Genomic DNA, 21,604 nt, shown 5'->3' on the forward strand with positions numbered 1-21,604 from the left:
GATCATTCGTTACGCAGCAGTACATACTAATACACATCTTGGTGGAGAACTGTGATCCTGCCACATGTCTGAGAATCAGAGGGCCCTAAATATTTTGTATTCCACCACAGACCTCCCTGCAGCATACCACACACAGAAATCATTTCCAGGTCATTTAATAATTAAACGTGAAAGACAATACTACGTAATGGTGAGAGGACAAAGAGAGAATAAGATTGTTTTATAACCCCAGGGCAGGGATTTCTCAACCAAGACACAAAAGGCACAAACCATAAAGGAAAAGATTGATAAATTTAACTTGTCATACAAATAAAAAGTAAGATGTTTGTCACTAATAGATCACCAGTAAAGACAATTCCAAAGAATATATTTCAGACTGAGAGGAAATAATTACAGTAAAAAGGCATAAGATGCACAAAGAAATCATGAGCAAAGAGCTTGTAGACTGTTGAGGTGAATCTAAACAAACACGGACTGTATAAAATAAGAAAAATAAAGCCTATTGAGGGACATAAAATATATGACACCATTGCATATAAGTCAAGAGAGCAGTGACAGGTACTAAAATATTCCGAGGCCTTATTTGGAAAGAGCATAAAGTATTGCTTAACTTATAAATTTTCTAGGGTCCCCGTTGAAAAGAATAGAAATTGAATATACAGCTTCCAAAATAGTAGAGGAGGAGAGAAGGAAAACAAATCTAATTATGAAAGGAGAGAAAAAGAAACATAGAAATGGTCACATACACACGGCAGGGCCAAAATAAAGGGGTAGAAATAAATCCCAAGTACCCTGGTCACACTGAGATGGTGGTGCCTGCTCAGACGCTGTCCATGCTCTGACCTTGACCTTGAGAGAAGACACTGTGTCAAGGAAGCCTTGGTGCTTTTTCCAGCTCGTGTGTGTGGTTTCTTCCTGGTCATTCAGGTTTCAGCTCTAATCCTACCCTCTTGGAAAAGCCTTTGCAGGCCTTCTTAGCTGAAGCTGGTCGCTGAGCTCCCCATTCTTTTCCTTTGTGGCTCAGGTCCCCTTTGCTGAGTGTTTTGTTTATTTACTGTCAATCAACTGGAAGCTGCATGAGGGCAGGGACAGCCTCTCTCTCCCTGAGCCCCAGGAGGCTGTCAGTAAAACCTGCTAAAGGAAGGAGGGAAAGAGACCCCCTACAGAGGCTTAACCCATGGGGGTTTAATGTTCTCTGCTAGAAAGAGTGGGGTCAACATCCCCATGAGGTCCCAATGTCCAAGCTTCTCTGACTCTCTATCCCAGCATCGTTAGCATGAGGTTCCGTCCTCATGGCCCAAGGTGGCTGCTTTACCTCCAGCCTTTTGCCTGCATTCCAGGAAGGGGAGAGTAACCCAGGAGGAGAGGTCAGTGCCTGAATCAAGAAAGCAAAAGCTTACCAGGAAATCCTTAGCAGACTTATGCTTCCATCTCCTTGGCTGAGACAATGCCAATGGCCCTAGATTCTAAAGCTGTTGGAAGGGCAGGTATTTTTAAGAAACTATGGCACAGAGAAGTTAAGTAACTTGTCTCAAGTCACTCAGAGCTGGGATCTGAACCCAGATTGGGGTCTCTAAGCCCTGTCTCCTTACTACTGGCTTGTTTTTCCAACTTCTCTAAATGGAGTTGAATGTTGCTTTAAAGATTTCTCCTAAATCCCTCTCAAAAATGCCCACCCTGCCCCTAAACGGTCTTGATGGAGTCTGATGCAACATCCCTGGTGACCATCTGGTGCATAAAAGCTTACAGCGTGAGCGCAGTTGGCTTTGACAGGGCTCAATCTCCACCCCTGGGAGAAGCTCCTTTCCTTGCCTTTAACCGGGGGGCTCGGCCACCAGCTGACCATCGTTCCCCCGTGCACACGAGCGGCCCCAATCTGATGGCCCAGCCTTGACGTCACACAGTTTTGCCCTTTCCCGGCACGCACCGTCTAAGTGTGATCACGGGGCAACGCCGCAGCTCGTGTGCGAGACAACAGCCACACATTGCAGTTGGGGACACGGGGCCCTGGCTGCTAGGGAAGCCCACCCGGGAGAATTCTCGTTCTCCCTCCTGCCTGGCCTCACTGGAGCGCACCCCCCCCCCCCCCGCCTCACCCCTCCCCATCATTTCCGACGTTTCTCACCCAGGTAATCTGCAATTGCACCCGGGTTAGGCTGGGGCTGGGGGGTGCATCTAAGGTTTCTGAGGAAATTGGCGCAGTCGCGTCCTTCTCTGGGGCTGCTAGCGGGGCACAATGAGGACGCCCCAGCCAAGTCGGGTTGCGTAAGTCTGCGGGAACCCTCCCTATCTCTCAGGAAACGGAAGATTCAGTCACAGCGAGGGTCCTGGGCCCCTGGGTGCTCTTTGGTGTTTTTGTTTCAGGAGTAGGGGGCAGCTAGGAGGAGCAGAAAAGGAAACCGGGGATTAAGATAACTCTTGGAAAGGCGGCCCGCATCGCGGGGCAGGCGATATTTCCTGTTGAGCAAACACCTGGCTCTGGCATTGCCAGGGGCGGCTCCTCCGGAAACTCATGTCCCCAGACCCACCTGGGCAGGGTGGGTGAGGAAGAAGGGTCAGAGGTCAAATGGCCTGCGGGTGTCAGGGCACCACTGTACCCCCAAAGCCAGTGGGGGGACCCAGAGGCGTCACCAGCAGGGAAGGGACGGGCAGGACAGAGCAGGAGGTCCCAGTCCCCAACCAGCCCTTCTGAGAACAGGACAGACGGACAAGGACGTAGATGGCAGGTCCCAGTAGAGCTTTCCAGCCCCGGCGCCTCCCACCCCGGTGAGATGGGTGCACCTGGACTCCTCCAGCCCACGCTGAGGGCCGCCTGCCTGGGCCCTGCGCCAGCCCCTCCATCCTCCCGGTGGGCTTACTGAGCCTTGCAGCCCTACCACGGCTGTCTACATGCTCGCGGGGCTGGTCCGGTCCTTCTCCCTTGCCTACGGCTCCTGTGGGCGCGCCCCTCCCTCTCTCACCCCACCCCCACCCCATGCACACCCAGCCAGGGCCATGTCCCCAGCCCCTGGAGCCCCAGCGCGCACGCCACCCCCCTCACATGCAATGCCCTGCAGGCACACCTCTCTGGAGCCACGTCACTTCCCCGCCCCCTGCACCGCTTTCCCCATTCCGTAGGGGAGGAAACCGAGGCTCGGAGAGATCCAGCAACCCTCCAGAGGCCCCTGGCTGCTGGGAGCCCCCACATCCCGAGGCCACGAAGCAGGGAGGAGGGTTCAGGCCTGCCCCACACTTCTCAGCTGCTCTGGCTCCCCGAGACCCCCAGGGTCAAAGGCAGACTCTGCTGTGTGACCCTCCTGGCCCCCAGCGCTGACCCCTGCTCCCCTGTCCCCTTTTGTCATTTCGCTAGGTCAAAGCAGGCTGCTCGCCCTCTGCCTCAGGCTCCTCCCCTCCTGGAAGGCCTCTCCACTCCCTTCTCGGGGTGGCCGACTGCCTGGCGCACTCCCCTCCGCCTGGTAGATCAGGTGCGGTCTCTGGGGGCAGCAGCTTCCGCCCCGGGCTCTGGGATTCCCAGCTCTTGGGGAAGCCACCGCCATGTCAGGAGGAGGCTCAAGCAGCCCCGTGGAGGGGCCCCCGCGGGGAGGGACCGAGGCTCCCACCAACAGCCGCTGGCCTGAGCTGCCCTGGAAGCAGCCTGTCCAGCCCCAGACAAGCCCCCACGGCCTGGTCGGCACCTGGTCCAACAACCCCTCAGTGACCCTGAGCCAGAAGTACTGGCTGCACCTGCCCCTGGTACTCCGAGACAGAGAGGGCCAACATTTTATTGTTTGGGTCATTAAATTTGGGAAGAATGGAAAGTGCCAGAAAGCTGATCAGAATAGTGGCCCACTGGCAGGAGGGCAAGCAGCTCCTTCACCCAAACCCCACGGGGGTCCCAGCCACCAGGTATTTGTGGAGTGCAGGCCAAGCACGTGGTCACATCATCATCTCCTCGCCTCCTCGTGGCAGCTCCTGGAGGAAGGGCTGGTCATTTCCCCCACCAAACAGATAGGGACTTCAACTCCTGCGGGTGACATGCAGCTTCAGACCTGGCTGTCTGGTGCCGGCGTCCACCCAGCTCTGTGTGCTGCTCCCTCCGGGGCTGCCTGCCCTGCTTGCTCCTGGACCCGCCGCTGCTCTCAACCCTTCCCTCCACGTGTCAAACTTTGCACAAGCTGGTCACTTGCATGCAGCCGGCTCAAACTGTGTGCGCCAGAGCTGGTCGCTTGCATGCAAGCAGGACAGAGTTGGGAAAGTTAGATCCTCCCCGAATTCATCCCTTGATCAACGTTTGCACTCATCATCTGCAGGCGAGTATGTCCCAGAGGGGCGCCGCGGGCCCCAGAAACTCATTCAGGAATGAGCAGCTCTCGCGGGGCTGTCTCCTGTCACCCAGGAGCGACTTTGCCCCCCACCCCCAGGGGACGCTTGGCAGTGCCTGGAGAGAACTGGGGTCCTGAGGACTTGGAGTGAGGGGGTGTGCCGGGCCCCGTACTTGGCATGCAGACAACCCGAGACAAGGGGGTCCTGCTCCCCTCTCCTTTGCTGGGGCTCCTGCTGAGACCAGGGCCCCCCGAGCCATCAGGGACCCCAGGGCTGACCCGGCGCACAGCTTCTCTCCCGGGGCTTGGGGAGGGATGGGTTGTGGGTGGTCCACGGCCAGGGCAGGGGCGGGAGGAAAGCGGTCCCTCGCGGCTGGACAGATGGAGGGTCCGAGAGGAGGCTGGGCCCCATCCAGCAAGGCCACCCTCCACCGGCATGCGTCTGCCCCTCCCTACCCCCGGGGCCCCCTCCGAGGCCCTCCTGTGCCGTCACCACCTGCCTACGCCTCCTGGCAAGTCTCCTGGCCTCTCTGGGTCGCCGTGGCTATGAAGGGGGAATTGCGTCCACCCCAGCCATGGCACAGGTCATTGCACGGGCTTGGGGTGGGGAGGGAAGCACTGAGGACGTATGTGAGGAATGTTCAGGTTCAGATCCAGAAATCTGCTCCGTTTTCTGCTCCAACTCTGGCACTTAGTGTGACCCTAACCCGGGACCAAGCGAAGCCGCCAGTAAAGGAGCTTCTCTGCGGAAAGTACGTGGGCTGCAGACTTGGCAGAGCCTCGGGAGGTCCCTGGCCCGCTGCTCTGCAGACAAGGTCCCCTGCCTGCTGCTGTGCAGCCAAGGGCTCACGGAAGTCTCCAGACGGAAGCAACGTGGTCAGGAGCCCCTCCGAGCTGTTGTCTCCCTCCCCCTGTCCCAGGATGGAAGTCTGCACCCAGGCCAGCTCCTTCTAGGGACCCCTTCACCCCCAGGAATCCGACGATTGGCAGGAAGTATTGGGCCCCCCAGGCTGTGTAGCAGCAGATTCGTTATTTTTCCCTGCAGCACTGCCCTGGGCTAAGATGGCTAAGCTGGCATGGGTGCATGATAATGTCCCTGTGAACTGGGGGTTCCCACATCCCCAGACAGGGACCTCAACTGCCTTTTGTCACCTCAACCTGTAGATTCTGACCCAAGAACCCAGGTGGCCCCCAAAATACACAACATTCAAATCTCAAATGATCGTGGCTCTTAGCATTCATCCTTATTTTCATGCCTCCTGGGCGTCTCATTTCCGCAGGGAGTAAAATTTATGCTCTCCCAGTGTCAGAGGGCCGCACTCCCTCCAAAGGGAGATGGGATCGTGGAGGGACTTCCTGACCTCTTCCAGCCTCCCATGGTCCCAGGCATCTCCTGGGGTTCCTTGGCTGGTGGCTGCGTCTCTCCTGCTTGGGTCGCTGTCATGACGCAGCCGTCTTCCCGCTGACGTGGGGTCCTCACGTCCAGATTTCCCTCTTCCTACAAGGGCACCAGTTGGATCGGGTTCAGCACCCACCCCGAGCCAGCCTAACGCCATCATAACTAATTACATGTGCAAAGACAATATTCAACTAAGCTTATGCTTTGAGGTTTCAGGGAGGATGAGGTTTTAGGGTCCACTATTCAACCCAGTGGAATGGGGTTTGAGTATCATTTATGATCTCACCACATGGATTACCCACCTTCATTCATTCAAGGAGCAAACATTCATTGAGCACCGACTGTATATGGCACACCGCATGCAGGAAGCATGCAGCTCCCTGGGCACGCGCGTTGGCCCAGCGCCTTTGGGAGCGCCACGTGGAATTGGCGCCATAGTTAAGAGATTACGTGCTCCAGTGTGTGAGTCACGCTCTGGTTCTCACATGCAGTCCCTGTTGGGAGAAGCCTCCTGGGAACATGAGGCCACACCCAGGGGAAGGAGACACAGAGCGTGAGAAATCCTCAGTCTGGGAGAAGAGGCAGCACCTTACCCGGAGCCACGTGCCGCCATTGCTGGAAAAATCATCCCCAAGGCTCCTCTGTGGATAGAAATCTAATCTTAGTTCAATTCCCAGCTCTGTCATTCGTTAGCTGTTCGATCTTAGACAAATACAGAATCCCTATTAAAGTTAGCTTCCCCACCTGATAAATGGGGCCAATAACTATCGAGTGGAGGGGAGCTGGGAGAGTAGGACAAACTATGTTTGGGCCACGTGGTTCAGCACCCAGCATTGATGGAAAAGGTGACCCTGCATTGGGCAGAGGAAGGAAGAGGGAGATACTGCAGGGATCATGGAGGCCACAGCAGCTCAGAGCTGGGAGGGAAGGCAAAGGTGCCTCACCTGGTAATTGTGTCTTCCAAGCATTGGGCAGGAGTCCAACCCTGGGGTCCCCTTGGCAAGGTCACCCAGCAGTCAGGATGGCTTGGCGCCTGCCACGTGGCCAGTGTTGGCATGCAGAGCTCATAGCCAGCCAGGCCGAGCAAAGCCTGGCCCCAGCACCACAAGCCCTGGGTGGCCCAGGGAGGTTCACGTCTGCAGACCACAATGACAGGGCAGCTCCTGCCAACAGCTGTGCAGGTGGGCACAGATGGCCACGATGGCAAATGGCTGGCCAGCTGCAGGATGACCAGGTAACGTGGGCACTGGGGGCACTGTGTACCAAAGTCAATGAAAGTCAGCACAAAATGGATAATAGATCTAATGCAAAGCCTAGAACTTCTAGAAGGAAACAGAAGAGAAACTCTTTGTGACCTTAGGGTAGGCAGCGATTTCTTAGAAAGGACACAAAAAGTACACACCATAAAGAAAAAAGTGATCAATTGGACTTTGTGGAAATTAAAAGTGTCTGCTTCTCAAAATCTGCTAATAAAATGATAAGACCTGCCACAGACTGGGAGAAAACATTTTCAAAATACATATCTAATGAAGAACTTATATCCAAAACACACGGAGAAGTTTTACAACACAACAAGACGAATTCCTCTATTTGTCGAATGAGCAAAATTCAAAAAGACCTTTCCACAAAGAATAAAACTGGATGGCAAAAAAAACACATGAAAAGATGCTCAAAATCATTAGCCATTACTCAAAATTCAGATTTGAACCACTACATATTTATGAAATTGACAATATTAAGTGTTGACAAAGTTGTGGAGCAACTGGAGTGCTTGTATTTTGCTGTCAGGGAAGCAAAATATCACAGCAACTTTGGAAAAGAATTGGGCAGTTTCTTATAAGTTAAATGTATACTTAACATACGATCCAGCAATCTCACTTCTAATAATTATCCAGGAGATAGGAAAACATTGGTCCATAAAACACCTGGGTGCAAATATTGACAGCCACTGTATTCGCAATGACCACAAGTAGAAACTGGAATGTCCATTGCTTTAATTTCCTCATTGCTAAAACAAATGCCATCCAATGGGTTAGTCTGAACAATGAGAATTCATTGGCTAATGATTTTGAGTCTAGGAGAAGTCCAAAATCAAGGCTTTATCAAGGCGATGCTTTCTCCCAGAAGACTGTGGCACTCTGGGCTGACTGCCGGTGATCCTTTGTCCCTGGCTTTTTGGCCACAGGGCAATGCACGTGGTGGCCTCTCATGGTTTCTTGGTTCCACTGACATTCAGCCTCTAGATGGTCCCTCTGGCTTTCCCTCTCTGTGACCTTCCCTGTAAACCCCTCAGTACTAGGATTAAGACCCATCCTAATTCAATGAAGCCCCGCCTTAACTGAAGTAGCCCCATCAAAAAGTCCTAATCACCAGAGTTCACACCCACAGGAATGGATTAAGTTTAAAATCAGTTTTTTTCTGGGGTTTGTAGCTCCAAATGACCACATTCATCAACTGGTGAATGGGAAAGCAAATTCTAGGTATTCCTATAACATAATTCAGCATTCATATAATAACCATACAGCACTAAAAGGGAACTAATGACAGATACGCACAACCTAGGTGAATCTCAAACGCTTTAGGCTAATTGGTAGGAGCCAGGCACAAAAGGCTGCATACTGCGTGACTCTTTTTGTGACATCTTGGAAAAGACAAAGCCATGGGGGAGCCGAAAACAGAGCAGTGGTTACCAGGAGCTAGCGGGGAAAAGGGAGAGTTGGCTGCAAAGGATCAGCCCTCGGGACTTTGGGGTCAAAGGAAATGTCTTCATCTTGATTGTGTATTGCACAACTGTGTGCCTTTGTCCAACTCATCAAACCCGAGGGTTGGAGTTCTCTGCATGGGTTTTGTAGGATTTTTGCAGCTGTCCTGTATATTTAAAATCATTTTAAATAAAAAGCTTTAAAATAAACTCATCAAACTGTACACTTTAAAAAGATGAATTACCCTGTAGGCTAAACCCCTCCCCCCAAAAAAGCATCATCATCACTGAAAGTAATGAACTTGGAGAAGGAGGAGGACATGCAATGCGGCAGACGCTGAGCGATTTACCTGCAGGCCAGGTAACTCTGAGCCATCTACCTGTGCTCAGGTGCCATGGACCCTGTTCTCTCCCTTTTACAGGTAGGTGAGCTGAGGCCCGGAGGAGAACGTGACCGAGTCGGGTCTTCTCTCCAGGCCTGAGTTGGTGTCCATGTAGCCCAGCCACTAAGGGGTCACCAAGCCGGCCCCTCCCCTGCCGGCCCACCCTCCAGAGGTGGGGACGGGGCCTGGGGACGGGACCTGCCCACAGTCGCTCTGGGAGGAATGCATCCTGGAGGGAACGGGTCTCATCTGCCAACCCCCATTCAGCCCCCTGAGGGCAACTTCCAAAAGGGGAAAGGCCCAGGATCTGGGGGAGGGCAGGGGCCGGGGGTGGATGATCTGGGAGCACCCGGTCAGGCCCCTGCCCTCAGGAAGCTCAGGGCACTGAGGCATGTGGGCAAAGAACTCTGCACCCCTCCCATGAGGGGCCAGTGGGTCCCCTGCGGTGACAGGGACTGCGTCCCCCACCCAGGGACTGGGGGTTTTAAAGGACCCTGCCCTCCCCCCCAGGGAGGAGGCAATGGAGATGGATGCTGGAGAACCCCTGGCTCCCCCACATCCTGGGCTGCAGGGCCTGGGGGATGGGCCTGAAGCTGGACCGTAGGTCCCGGGCTCCGGTCCGTTCAGGACTTGCTGAAGGGGCCCAGCCCCCACCCACCCCGGTCCTCGCTGTCCTGTTCTGGGAGGGAGGAAATTCTGAGGACGAGACCTGGCCCCAGCATGTCCCACCAGGAGCAGGGGCGTGTCCCAGAGGGCAGGCAGGAGGCCCCTCGAGGGGCAGGAGCCACCCACGCCAGTCAGGCACTGCCCGGGGAGCTCAATGCCAGCGGCTCTGAGCCCTGGTGGGCAGGCGCTGCCCACAGACCCGCTCTCTCCTTGGACGCCCCTCCCGGGCTCGCTGGGAGACCTCTGCCCACCCCTGCCCCACCCTGGTCTGGCCATCCCACCCCCTGAAAACCTGGGCAAGTCTGCGAGCCTCTCTGTGCCTCGGTTCTCTGGTCTGTAAGTGAAAGAGGGAAGCCCCGTGTGCACCCCTCCCGGGAGCAGATGCAGGGTGCTGGACGCAGGCCTGGCTGGCGAGCTGCAGGGACAGGGACCCCGAGCGCGGCGGAGGCCTGGAAAGGGGGTGCATCAGGCTGTCCAAAGCAGAAAACTCTCGAGTGGAGCCCGGCCTCTCCACCCGACCTGGGGCTTGGGGCTCGGTGCCTTGGGGTCCCCGTAAAGTGCCACAACCCGATGGCTTGAAACGAAATGGATCGTCTTGTAGTTCTGGGAGCCGGAATGTGAAGTCCGGGTGGGCAGCACCGGGTCCCTCCCCAGCCCCCTAGACCCGTAGAGCATGGTCCAGCCTCCACCCCCGCCCCTGCCGCCACCTGGCCACCCACCTCACCTGGGCCCTTCCCCTGCTGACCAGGGCTGCGGTCTCATGGGGTCAGGGCCCACCCTAACCAAGCAGGGTGCAATCTTAACCCGTCACATCTTCAAAGACCCTATTGCCAAATAAGGTTCCATACACGGGACAGGGGTCCGGACCTCAACGTGTCTTAGGGGGATCACAGGTTACCCCACAACGGCTTTGCAGGAGGCCTGGCACAGAGTGGTTTCTCGGTAAGTGTCGGCAGGTGATGGGGGGTCTCGTATAAGCATGCAAGGTCCCATACCTGGAAGCTGCACCCTGGAGGGTGCTTCTGGCAGACGAAGAAAACACAGGGGTTCACAGAGGGAGGGGCTGCGTGGGGTCAGGCAGGGCCCCTCCAACGCAGGCAGCAGTCCTGCTTCGATGTAGCAGATGGAGGAGATGAGTCTCGGGGAGCTCTCCCCCATGCCCAGGGTCAGGGGGCCAGGACGGAGCAGGATTCCAGGGCTCCAGCCACCCCCAGCCTTCTCCACCTGCACTGGTGTGCAGTCCCACGGGCTCCCAAGAACCCCCAGCTGCCACCCGCTGTGGGCCCCGGGCCAGGGAAGCTCCTTCCAGAGTGAAGCCAGGTGCTCCCCTCCACCTGCCTGCCCTGGCCAGGTGGTGACGTCTGATTTTCATGAGCCCGAATCCATTTGCCTTCAAGGCTCCTTCTTCCATTAAAAAACTAAGATAAAATGTATATACTACAACTGCATTGGAATAAAGATGAATTAACATTATGTATTAGAACATTTTCTTCAATCTAAAAATTCCTTTTTTTCCCCTTAAACTTCTTGTTTTGAAATAAAATTTCAAACCTAGAGGAATAGTTGCAAAAACAGTACAAAATCATACAGAGAACTCCAAAGTTCACACATGTGTGGGCACATACACACACACACACACACACACACACACACACACACACACACACACAAATGTGGGCCAGATACCCAGGGCCATCCATTTTAACATTTTGCCCCATTTATCATATCATTTTATCTTTCGTATCCATCTGTCAAGCCATCGACACACCCATCAATCTATCTGGCTGGGTACCTATTTCCTAAACATCGGAGAGTAAGCCGTGTACGTCGCACCCCTGGAACATGGAACGTCCCCACATGCGTTTCCTAATTACAAGATTTTACCTATTCAACCACCTTTCGTGTAGCAATCACATTCTAGAACTTTCAGCTTGCTGGAGAGCTGATAGCCTAAATGCCAATGTTTTCCCACGTCCCAGTAACGTCCCTTTGGACCTCTTCTCCCCCACCATCAGGCCCTCTCCAGGATCCTGTATGGCATTTAATTGTCATTGTCTCTTCACGCAAGAGCATTCGTTTCCTTGTGACTTTAGAGGAATGTAACACGTTATCACGGATTCCTCAAAGTTTCCTGGGCGCCGGCACACAGCCTCCTGTGCCTGCTGGAGACGGCGGCGGGGCCTGCGCCCGCCCCAAGCACTTGCTCCTTCACCCTGTACATACTTGGCGCTCCGGGCGCCGCCCTGGCACGGGGGCGGCTGGGATGGCGAGGGGGGCTTTGCACCAGGCAGGGGCCAGGCTGAGCCCTGGGCTCCCCCCGCACGCTGGCGGGGAATATTCTCTGCTGCAATCTGCTCCGCCCCAGCATGCCTTCCCACCGGTCGCCCCGGACAAACAGCCGCACCCTGCTCGCCACCCACCGGCCCCCCAGTGGGTGATAGGAGCTCAGAGGTCAGCTTTTCTCGACGCCGCTTTAATTTTTCAAATAGCAATCCAGTTACCAAGCATGTTGGCACCTGGGCCTGGCCCTGCCGGGGCCTTGGCAGGCTGCACCAGCCATCGGCAATGATGGATGGGTGCCCCTCCGCACGCCCGCACCCACCCGCCAGCCGCCATGCCAGCCCGCTGACCGCGCACGGCCAGTCCCCGGCAGCTGCCAAAGCCCAAGGGCCAAGACGCAGAGCCGCTTTCCCCAGCCTCGGGGTTGGGCTGGGTGCCCTCCTGATCCCGGGCTTCTCCTCGGGCAGGGGTTGGGCTGCCAGCAAGGGTCAGGTGGGAAGTCAGATGTGCCCCCATCACCAAAAAATTCACTTGGGAAATAAAAAGGTGGGAAGTGACACGGAGCTGCTCAGAGCCAGGAGTGACTTGGCCATCAGAAGGTCCAGTACACTCGTGGAGCAGATGGGAAACGAGGCCAGGCTGGGAGGCAGCAGCGCCAGGCTGGTTCTGGGCTCTTAGCTGCATGCGCGCCCCTCAAACTGGGTTCAGCTCCCTCCTTTGCCCCTTCCTAACACTGCAACTCCAGGCAGGCTGCTTCCCCTTTCTCGTCCTCAGTCTTCCCATTGTTAAAGTGTGGCTCATGCGGCACCTTCTTCTTGGGGTATTGCAAGATGAATAGGAGTTCTTTGGTGCCCAGGGAGAAGCAAGCCTTACTCAGAGGCAGGGCAGAGCAGAGCTGTGCACAAGACCCGGCACCTACTGCTCAGACCTGGCAACTGACCAAAGGCACCCAAGTATGGGAACACAGAACCCCAAAATTGTAGGGGTCCCACAACTCCCCCAGGCCCAGTGACATCTTGGTGCAGGATTCCAAATGAACGTCCATGCCTTCTGCCCCTGTGGCAAGCAAAAGGCAAGTGCCCCAGAGAGAGCGGCACCTGTACTGCCCTTTGCCAAGCCACTATTGAGTGCCATCTGTATACCAGCCACTGTCTTGGCGCTGCTGGGCCTCTCTGGGGAAGACTTCGGCTCCCAATTCGTGGGCATCTGGTACAAGATACAGCAGCTAGAACTTCAGGGGGGCTCCACGGTCCTGTGGGCAGGTCGGAAGAGGCATCGTGACCAACCAAAGCCACCCAGCTCAGGGAGGCAGACCCTGACACAAGCCTGTGCCCTCACAACACACTGCAGCCAGTCAAGAGGGCTCCAAAGTGTCAAAAAAAAACATCCTCTGCCAGCTGCCCACAAAGCCTGGAAGCCCTGTCGCGTCACCCTGAGACCTCCTATAAACAGATGACCAGGGCTGGCCCCCCTAGAACGTGCATCAGCTGTCCAGCACCCGGGAGCGAGTGCTCGGCACGGCCGGGGTCCCCCGGGGGGGGAGGCACCCGGTGAGAAGCCCCCGGGTGCATTTGTTTAATTTTTGTTCATTTTAATTAATGTAAATGTAAGAACGGGAGCAAGGCAAACTGTGCCTTCATTCGACACAGCCCTCTTGCCCTGGCAGGACACTGTACATTTAGCAACCGCATCAAGATGCGCCATCGGTAAAGCAAAGGCACGACCGTTTGGGTGAATTCACGCCTAGGAAAGAATGGCAGTAGCTTCACTAACTATTTGCGTGCTGATTCCACGCTGAAATGGCATTTGGCCTACAGGGGGATAAATTACATGGTATTCCAACCCATTTCACCTGTTCCGCTTTATTTTTTTGATGTGATGCCAAAACACTCGAAATGGCCTGTGCGGTCCGTGTTCCATTTTGATATTTCTCCTGATCTAGAAAGAGGAGAGGGCAATGCTCAGGCTTCCTGGGGTGAAGGCGAAGCCTCCGACTCTGCCTGCTGCCCACCTCAGCTTGGTCTCTGAGCCTTGGTTGATTTGTTCCTTTAGAACCCATCAGGCTCAGGGCTGAGGGCTGCCTGGCTGCCCAAATGACCTCTGATAGACAGGTGGGTTCCCTCTATCTCCACTCAGGGACCAGAGAGGCACATCAACTGTCCTCGGGTCACACAGCAAGCTGCAGGGACCCCTAGTGAGGCAGCGGTTGATTAAGCTGAAGCGCTAGGGTTGCAGGGCCCCAGCCTCCCGCCTTACTACCCATTGACAAACCCAAGCCCCAGAGAGCCCCCTCGGATGGCCCCCTGCAGGAGGCTGAGGGAACAGAGGTGTGAGATAAGGGGGGCCCCCACAGCCTTTGAGAGGCACGGGGTGGGGGAAAGCAATGGGAGGTGTAGGCAGGGGAGCTGATGGGGTAGGGGCAGCCACAGCCAAGGGCTCAGGGGTGGGTGGGACGACGGGCTTCAGAGGGTAGAGGAGCTCAGCACCCACTGCAAAGGAGGGAGAGAGGACAGGAGGTATGAGTCCCCACTGCTCCCTCATCCATGCAGTTTACAAACACTTCTTAAGCACCCAGCCCCGGGCTCAGCTGCAAGTGGGACCCCCCCCCCCCAGCCCCTGACCTTCCAGAGCTACCAGCCAGCAGAGGCAGGTGCTAACCCCAGAACAGGGGACCGGTTTGCAGACTCTGGAGTCCCAAAAGCCGGGGTACGGGCTGTGGGCCCCCCTGAGCCTCGACCCATGATGGGGTATGTAAGGTCAGCAGGAGGAGTCGCTTTGCAGGTGGCAACAGCCTGGGGCTCTCAGCCTGGGTTCTGGAGAGTTCCAGCCGATGGGGGTGATTCTGGGGCCCCAGCAAACCCAGGCAGAGGGAACCCTCCTCTGCCTCTCTGGCTCGGGGGCCCCGTAGGGTTTCATTGGTGAGCTACTTCTGCGGCTGACATTCCGATAAGCCGTTGAGGTCGCCCAGCCCTGCCTCTTGCAGTTGCAGGCAGGGAGGCTGGAGCTGGCTCGGTTTTTCCCAAGGTCATCCAGCCAGCAGGAGCAGATCAGGGACGGGTGCCAGGAGCGCGGGCCCGCCCCGCCAGGGCTTGTCGCCAGGCTGCGGTTAAAGGAGAACTTCTCCGCGGCGGCCACGGGCTGCCCAGGCGCCCAGAGACGCACCCCTAGCAGCGTTTCTGGAGCCCCGGGAGAAGGGGTGCTCTGTCGCCCGGGCCAGGCATGGGGTGGGTGGGGGGCTGCAGGGAGCACCCTTTCTTGGGAGCCTGAGGGCGCGGCCTTGGCATTTGCAGAGGCGGGGACCCCAGTGCAGGGTGAGGGTTCCGGAATGTTCGCAGGACGCATAGCAGAGCGGTGAGTCAGCTGGAGCACAGAGAGGAGGCGGCTCCGCAGCGGGGCCGGCCTCTGGGGAGCCAAGGGGTAGGCCAAACCCTCCATGCGGGTCGGGGGTCAACAGCGGTGGGAGCCCCACAGGAGCCCAGCCTGGGAGCATCTGGGCGTTGCACAGACCAGGGGACCCGCACGCCCAGCAGGGAAAAGCACTCGCCCAAGGTCGCTCGGGGACGAGCTGGGCTCTGGGCTCTTGGCTGCAGAGAGTGGCCAGGCACGGACGTCTCCATGTGTCAACCGGACTTTGTATGTTAAATGAAATTTTAGCTGCTCAGGGGGCAACATCGTCCCACGATGATGCTGGCCAGTCAGGAGTCAGTAAATGACCTGCGGTAAGGTGCCAAAGAGGTTGGGCCTCAGTTTCCCCACCTGGAAAATGGGCAGCAATTCCTACCTGCACAGGTGCACGTGAGGATGAATGAGATGAAAATAAGCACTCATGGGCACCATGTGGGCGCTTTACCAAGTTACCTGATTTCAGAGGCACCGGCCACGTAACAGAGGGGGAAACTGAGGCGCAGGGAGGGCAGCTCGCCCACGGCCACACTCTAAGGAAGCGCAGAGCCTGCAGGCCGGGCCCCTCTGAGCAGTGCCGAGCCCCACGTGCACGGGCCAGCAGGGGCAGGGGGCGGACAGGTGTGCTTCCAGGACTCTGTGGAGTCAAGTGAGAGCAGCTGAACTGCGGAGCCACCTTCCACCCGGGAGGCACACCCCACAGAGGCTGAGTCCCGAAGACCGGGGTTCAGGCCCCAGCTGGGGGCCTTGCTGGGCAGGTGGCTTTGCCCTGCCAACCTCGGTCTCCTCATGGGGCAAGTGGGGGGGGGAGGGAGCGATGGGCGCTGCCCCAGAAGGGAGAAGCAGACGCACCTGGTGTGTCGCAGGCACCCCGGGAGTGCCGCAGTGGTGATGCAGCATAGATGTGGAAGCAACACATGTGCCCCCACACAAACCCACACGCCCTCCTACTGACATGCAAACACACACTTACAGACACATGGATGCATGCATGCACATGTGAACAGCACACATATACACACTCGCAGATACATTATATGTGCACACTGGGAGCACATGCATGCACACACCACACGCAAGCACACATGCTCGTACACCATGCATGCATGCATGTGTGTGCACAGCACACACCCTATGCACACATGCGCACACAAGCACACACATGTACATACACAGATGAGCACACAAGCACAGCACACATCTATACGCATGCCACATGCAAGCACTATGACTACACCCAGGCACCCATGTGCATGGCGCACACTTTGTACACACATGGGCACACGTGAATATGCACAACACACGCCTGTGCACACTCACACACACAAGCACACTCATGCACACACATTCATAAGACCCACCTGTGCACCTTTGATCTAAGTCTTGGGTTTCACTTTTCACATGGGCTCAAAGTGGGGTGACCTGCAGGGAGGGCCTGGAGGCCTCGGGAGGAGGAGGAAGAGGCCGAACTCTCCCAGGGCTGCTGAAGATGCTGAATCCGTTCACAATCAGGTGTCTGGACGCTGCTTGACGACGCCCAGGGACTGGTTGCCTCCCCTGACCTGCCAGTGAGATTATCAGCCCCTAAGAGGGGAGCCGGCGATGAGGCATTCGGCCAGCACCCACCACCCTCTGTGCCCAGGGTGCGCCCCTCCATCTGCCCCCATGGTCAGGAACACCCACCCCCAGTAGTCCTGGTGAACTCCTACCTACTCTTCAAAGCCTCAAAGCCACCTCCTCCAAGAAGCCTTCCCCGATCTCTTGCCCTGACTTCCAGGCCATGCAGAGGCAAGGCTGCAGCCTCTGGTATCTGGGGTGTGTCATTCTCAACTCCCAGTTCTCCTGCCTCCTGGAATTATCCTCTCCTTTGACTGTCCAAGGAATAGGTTCAGCTGCCCTCCCGTGCACAGCAGGCCATCCCGCGCCTCCTCTATGGCCTCTAGGGACTCCATTTAGGTGGAAGGGTGGGAGCTCACCTCCCTCTGAGCCGCTCCCCAAACTGCGGCGGGGTCACGCCCTCTCTAGAGCTCAGTCCCTCTGTGGGCCGGGGAGAAAGCCTCCCTTTGGGGTGTCAAGAGGTTGAGGGTGACGACCGTGTTCGCTGCCTCCTGTTCTGCGGGGCTGTCTGCAGGGAGGGCCGGCTGGACGTCCTGCAGCCACGCGTCCTCGGCCCTGTGCATGGCAGGACCTATGGGGTGGACACTGGGGGACAAGGACAAAGTCTGAGCCCGGGCCCGGGGCAGTGCGGGGCCGGCTGGGCTGGGAGACGGGGCTCCAGAAAATGCCGAGGAGCTCGGAAGAGCAGCCTGAAGGGAGCCAGGGGCTGAGAACGAGGGAGCCCAAGCCCAAGGGCAAAGGGCAAAGGGCACCGGAGTCAAGCACCAAGGGTGGCCAAGAGACTCTATGGGTGCGAGAGGCTGGAATGGAGCATCAGGGACTGAAAGCTTCCCGAGAGCTCGGAGACGAGGCCGTGTGGTCCAGGGGCCCACGGAGATGGCCGAGGCCGGAGAGAAGGGTGGCCGCTATGTCCGGCAGGGGCAGTGGGTCGGGGGACACCCCGGGTCCCCCCACCTGGGGGGCGGACGGAGGTGCCTGGGCCAGGAGGCCCTGGGGAGGGATGGGCTGTGGCTACAGACATGACAAGTCCCCTTTCCGCCTATGTCCACCAAGGAAGAGGGAGGGGACACGGCTGTCGGGCCCGGGGTGGGTGGGGAGCCAGGCCACCCAGCTGCCCAGGAGCTCCCAGGATGGGGAGCGGCTATGCCCTACAGCCGTGGACTCGTCGTGTCCCCCCCATTCCCTGGTTGCCCTGCCAAAACGGAACCCAGAGGGCTCCTGCGTGCCAGTGACGGTGAATGTGGAATGACTCCTAGATATACAATCCGCCTGGTCACCCAGGATTCTCTCTACTGTCCCTCTCCCTCTCCCGGGTCAGCTCCCTGAGGGCAGTGGCGTTCTGAGACCTTTCTACACCCACTCCTTCAAGCCTGGGTCCTAGGAAGCTCCCTGCTTCTTCTCATTTGACAAATGAGGAGACTGAAGCAGAAAAAGGCCGAGGAACTCGTCGTCTGCCCGGAGCCAGCAAGTGGCCGGCCCCGGGGCTCTTCTGTGCCTCCCGGCACGGGCAGGCGGGTCCCTGGGGTCTAGAGGCCTGATCTCCAGGGGGCTTCTCCGGGGGCTTCCGATGCCTGGGATAAGAAACACGCAGCGAATAAGCGAGAGGATGGAAGCAGTAAAGGGCCAATGTAGCTGCAGAAATCCTCCAGGGGTATCTTTGGTTTCTCTAACTCCCTAAGGTGGGCCTGCACCAGCAGGGAGGGTGCGAGCTCAGCCCCCTCATGCAACCCTGGGCATGGAGGAGGGGGTCACCCACAGCGCGCCCCAACACACCCCCATGCACCCCAATGCACTGGCGGGAAGCTCCCCCCTCTTTAGATGGCAAATGTCCCCCTTTCTGCACCCAGCACCTCCTCCCACACTGAGGCATGAAGGGTACACACCCCTTCCTGGGGCTGATGGAAGAGGATCCAGCCACAAGCAGCCCCCAAACCCCAGAGCCCAGGGAGCCAGGCCTCAGCAGCTGGAATCACCTTCAAACAGCCCGGCAGCTCCCCAGGGTCCCTGCCTGGCTCAGCGGGTGCCCGACCCGCCCCCAGCATGCCGGGGACCCAGTGGACAGGAGCGCACGGCCATCTGACCCGCTTCGAGGGACTCACAAACAGTTGCTGGACTCTGAGCTGCCCTCGAGGCCGGCCTCACAAACCTGACCTGTGCACCCAACCTGTGTGTGCCGCGGCCCCCAGACCTGGCTCAGCCCTGCCGGGTGGCCAGGACACAAAGTAAATGACAGGGATGCAGCCAGGCCACTGCCTGTCTCCTCCCCCAGCTGGAGGCAAGTCTGTCTTAGCTCACAGAGAAAGCCCGGCCAAGACTGGGGATCCCAATGAGGCGCTGGGGTGGCAGCCGAGCACCCCGAAGGAGCAGCCCCTTGGCACAGTGCTGTATTTTGGGTAACTGCATCCTCACCCCAAACACTGAACAGTGTCCAGGTGCCCAATCTACAGACAAGGAAACTGAGGCTCGAGCATGGAGGACCCAGCTTGGGGCTGCAGAGCTAGTAAGTTGCAGCTGGGAGACAAAGTCAGCCTTCTTTCCCTTGGGCCTTGCTGATCCCTGGAAGACCCCAAACCCTCTTGCAAGCAGCCCTGTCTCTGGGTCGGGTTCCATCCCCAGGGGCTGAGTCTCCTACAAGGGCTTCTCCAGCTGACACCTTCTCTGTCCATGAGAAGGTGACACCAGGAGGGGCCAAGCTCTTCTACTCACAGCTGGGGCCCCACCATGCGAGCCCCTGGGGCAGACTTCATGCCCAGGGTAGGTCCAACACCCCTCCCCGTACCTGCGAATGTGACCTTATTTGGAAATAGGGATTTGCATTTGTGATTGAGTTAAGATGAGCTCCCACTAGATGGGTATGCAGTTCTAAATCCAAGGAGTGGTGTCCTCATGGTAAGGGGAGGGGAGTGGTCAGCTGAAGGCAGAGGCAGAGATTGGAGTGGTGCATCCACAAGCCAAGGGGTGCCAAGCAGTGCCTGCACTCTCAGAACGCGGTGGGTGTGAAGATTAAATGAGTGAGAGCAGAGCTGGCACAAGCAGGGTTGGCTGCCATTCCTGCCCCCTGGTCTTTGCAGCTTTTCTTTGCCAGATCTCAGATTTTCCAAGCAAGCAGTACCACCAAATTGTCTGCCACAGGAGGCCCTTGACTAGTTCTTCCAGCCTCTTATAAGCACCTGGACTGCTCACTCTTTCTTTCCTTTAAATTCACCCCTGTAGCACCCAAGGGCATTGAGAGACAACCAAATCTCACATTCTGGGGAGCAAGAGCCCATGCCGAGCATTGATCAGGATCCAATCTGACCACACGTAACTTTCCTATCATGCAAAAGAAGCCCCTTGGGAAGGCAAGGGTGCTAACTCCCTTCCCACTTACTGGTTTACCATTCCTAGAATGTGGTTCTCATCCTCATGATCTGGCATGGCTGCTGGAGCTCCAGCCATCACACCCACATCCCAAGTATCAGGCTGGAGGAAGGGAGGTAGGTGGTTGTGCCCATTCCCTTCAAGGAGACTTTCTAGAAGACCACTCTGCTTAGATCTCACTGGCCAAACTGAGTTACATACTCAGCGGTGGATTGTGGCAATACCAGGCAAAATTTATCCAGACATTTATGCACACCCTATATGCATGACAATTTGTGTTTGTCACTCTTCTATCCCTTGACTCTGGGCTCAGCTCTGTGACTTTCTTATCCAATGCAATAATAGCAAAAGTGAAGCAGGCAGAGGCTTGGAAAGCGCACCTGCTTTGGAGCTTGCTCTCTCGCTGCTGAGAACCCTTCCGCCACTATGTGAACTAGTTCCATCTTCTGGAAGCTCTGTGCAGAGATGCTTCAGCCACCCCAGGCATTCCAGCCATGCCAGCTGTGGCCGCAGAGACATGAGGAAGACCATTCTAGACCATCCAGCCCAAGCCAGGCCAGCCCAGGTCTACAGAGACACCCAGCCCACCAACAGAATGTGAGAAATCCATTTTAAACCAGAAAGTTTTCAGTTGTTTGTTATGCAGCAAAAGCTAGCTGATACATCTAGTTAGCTGCAAGGGAGGCTGGGAAATAGAGTCATTTAACTGACCCACAAAGTCTGCCTTGGGGGTGACTTTGAGCACACATGGGGATGCCACCACCCGGAGTCCACAAGAGGGGCAGAGCGGGCCATCCCCACCAGGCTGGCTGAGACTCCATTCCTTGGCTGTTGGGAGGCAGGAGGCCCTAAGTTGGCCATGCCATGGCTTTGCAATGCCTCCCTTAGGCATTGAATCAGCAGGTGCCCCTGTGACCTCTCCACCAGGCATGCTCCATGCTCAGCTCCGAGCCCATCCTGCCCCGCACGCAGCTGTCCCCAACGGCCTGCACACCTACTGTCTCCTAGTGTCCCCTGAGCCCCACGGACAACTGAGGTGGGCACTCGGAGAGGAGCCCAGGAAACCAGGAAGCTCCGCAGGTCCGGTTCTTGATGGTTCTAACGGGGCTTCAGGTTCCATTTGGAAGGAGGCATTTTACCATTATTAACAATAGTAACATCTTCTGTCTTCTGTCTGCGGCTCTGCAGTTTCCAAAACGTTCTCACCTGCTTTCACGAGACCCTCAAAATAAAGTCATTCAGGGAAGTAGGACTCAGCTTTAAGGAAGAAAAACACAGCCCCAGAGAATGAATACTGCACGGCTGTTTGTCCCTGGTGTCCGACCCAATGGTGTGTGTGTCTGTTATTTTAAGGAACTGGCTCCCATGACGGTGGGGCTGGAAAGTCCCAGATCCATAGGGCAGGCTGCAGGCTGCAGGCTGGAAATTCCAGAGGGAGTTAAAATTGTAGACTTGGGGTAGAATTTCCTCTTCCTGGAACCCTCAGTTTTTTGGT

Source organism: Tamandua tetradactyla, chromosome 9 (assembly GCF_023851605.1).
Source record: "Tamandua tetradactyla isolate mTamTet1 chromosome 9, mTamTet1.pri, whole genome shotgun sequence".
Taxonomy (NCBI): Eukaryota; Metazoa; Chordata; class Mammalia; order Pilosa; family Myrmecophagidae; genus Tamandua; species Tamandua tetradactyla.